This window comes from Dipodomys spectabilis, unplaced genomic scaffold (genome assembly GCF_019054845.1).
Source record: "Dipodomys spectabilis isolate Male_0828 unplaced genomic scaffold, ASM1905484v1 ptg000138l, whole genome shotgun sequence".
Taxonomy (NCBI): Eukaryota; Metazoa; Chordata; class Mammalia; order Rodentia; family Heteromyidae; genus Dipodomys; species Dipodomys spectabilis.
In genome coordinates, this window is record NW_024870815.1 from 2,887,776 (window position 1) to 2,890,819 (window position 3,044).

Consider the following 3,044-nt stretch of genomic DNA (forward strand, 5'->3'; position numbering starts at 1 on the left):
GGTCTGTCTATACACCAGTACACACTTCAAATTATTGAGATTTTGCATAACTTTGCTGGGGTTTTCACCTTTTTATGCTTATTTTTCTAGATAGATTTCAAACTCCTGCCAAAGAAAAAAGTAAAGAAGCCAGGTGACTCACACCTGTAATCCTAGCTACTCAGGAGGCTGAGATCTGAGAATCATCATTCAAATCAAGCCCAGGCAGGAAAGTCTGTAAGACTCATCTCCAATTAACCACCAGAAAACTGAAAGTGGTACTGTGGCTGAAGTGATAGAGCTCTAGCCTTGAGCTGAAGAGCAGAGGGACAGTGCCAAGGCCCAGAGTTCAAGTCCCATGACTGACAAAATATAAAGAATTTTTTTTGGGGGGGTCCGATCATGGGGCCTGAACTCTGGGCCTGAGCACTGTCCCTCAGCTCTTCAGCTCAAGGCTAGAGCTCTACCACTTGAGCCACAGTTCCACTTCCAGCTTTTTTCTTTTTGTTTATGTGGTGCTGAGGAATCAAACCCAGGGCCTCATGCATGCCAGGCAAGCGCTCTACCACTGAGCCACCTTCCCAGCCCCAAGAACTTTTAAAAGGAAGGAAGGGAGGGAGAGGAACCTGGGAAAACAAAGTATCTATTTTTAATAGTAACAATGAGCTTTTATCTATTGACTGCTAAATATGTGTCAGGCATGTTCTCTAGTGACCCCACCAAAACCCTACCGGCTGTGCCACCACTACACTGGCAGTTCCACAAGGACACCAATTAGCTCACCTATAGATACCAGAGGATAGCACACCTTACATCCACCTGGAGAACCTAGAAGCCAGGGGAGTTAACACGTCAAGCCAGTGTGTATGTGTGTGCCAGGTGTATATTTGACAGATCCCCTTCTCCCTACAAGGATTGTTTAGAGATAGTACACACACCTCAGTGGTGCTTGGCTACAGCAAGCTCACATTCATCCCTTCCTCCCTCTGCACCCATAAAACAGCACAAAACCCTTTTTCTTCAGCATTGTTTTCTAAGGAACCATAAGACACCCATTTTATCTGTGAAAAGATAGTTTCTGAGAAGTTAAGTAATCTGCTCCATATAACAACATCTGGCAGTTTGCAACTCTGGATCAGAACCCTCAATTCATTCAATAAATATTTATGTTCACACATACAGTATGCTGTTGGCAGTCATTGTATTAAGCAATAAGGATGTAATAGCAAGCCAAAATAAACAGGGTCACAAACCTCCATGAAGCTGACAGTTTAGTGGACAGCATAGACACCAAGCAAATCAGCTCATTAATATATAAATTACAGCTAAAGTATATGTTATTCTCTGGCAGAGCACTTGCCTAGTCTATGTGAGGCCTTGAGTTTGATCCCCAGCATCACAAGAGAAAAAAAAAAGATATCACTTTACAACACTACGATGTTATAATGAAAAAGACAATCACAAGTGTCGCCAAGGATATGGGGAAATCAGAACCTTCACATACTACTTGGAAAGCAGTTTGACAATTCCACAGAGGGTTAAGCACAGAGTTCTGGTGATCTAACAATTCTACTTTTAGGTATATACCCAAGAGGAGGGGAAACGTGTTGTTTACACAGAAACCTAAGCCTAAGTGTTCATGGCAAAGCTACTCATAATACTAAAACAATGGAAACAACTCAGTCGTTCCCCAGCTGAAGAACTGGTAAATTAATTGTGTTATACATACCACAGAATATGATAAGGCAACGCTAAATGGGAGGGTGGGGAAGACACACAAGTTCACATTTTGTGTAGCTCTGTTTATTTGAAATATCCAGAAGAAATACATCTTTTTTTTTTTTTTTTTTTGGTCAGTTGTGGGGCTTGAACTCTGGGCTTGGACCCTGTCCCTCAGCTCTTCAGCTCAAGGCTAGCGCTCTACCGCTGGAGTCACAGCACCACTTCCAGTTTTCTAGTGGTTTATTGGAGATAAGAGTCTTACAGACTTTCCTGCCCGGGCTGGCTTTGAACCATGATCCTCAGATCTTAGCCTCCTGAGTAGCTAGGATTACAGGCATGAGCCACCTGCGCCCAGCTTAAGAAATACATCTTTAGAAATGGAAAGCAGATTACTGAGGGCCTGGAGTTTTCTCTTGGAAGTAGAAAAGTGTTTTAACACTGATTACAGTGACAGTTGCACAGTTGTGGATTTCTTTTTTATGGTTGAGTCAGATGGTAGGCCTGTGACCCTAGCTACTTTGGAGGCTGAGATTGGGATAGATGGAGGATTGAGGCAAGCCAATACAGAAAAGATTGTAAAATCCCCTCTCAACTGAGAACTAGCAGAGGGGTGGTATGCATCTGTTATCCTACCTAGGATAGCAAGCTTAAACAAGCAAATAGCGTTTCAAAAATAACCAGGTTTTTTTGTTTGTTTGTTTTGTCGGTCATGGGACCTGAACTCCAGGTCTAGGCGCTGCCCCTCAGCTCTTCAGCTCAAGGCTAGTGCTCTACCACTAGAGCCACAGCACCACTTCCCACTTTTTCTTCTTATGTGGTGCTGAGGAATCAAACCCATACATGAGAGGCAAGCACTCTACCACTGAGCCACCTTTCCAGCTCCCCCCCCTCCAAAAAAAAATAACCAGTTTTTAAAAAATGAGTGGAGATATGGCTCATTGGTACTTGCCTACCCAGGAGTGTAGGGCGCTGAGTTCAAACCCCAGAGCTGACAAAAAGGGGGGGAAAGTTGATTTCTGCTCTTACCAGGAGTGGATTACATGGTACCTCAATTACATTTTAATAAATCTGTACTTAATAAAATTATTCATTTATGTTTGGCTGTGCACATGTCCCAAGATAATATACTATTGACAAAATACTTGATTTACAAACTTTTTGTAAAATATATGTGAACATGTGTGCTTGTGTTCCAGTAGGGAGTTGTTTAAAAAAATTATACTTGCGGGACTGGGAAGGTGGCTCAGTGGTGGAGCGCTTGCCTTGCATGCTCAAAGCCCTGGGTTCGATTCCTCAGTACCACAAAAGCAAAAAAGAAAAAAGCCAGAAGTGGCGCTGTGGCT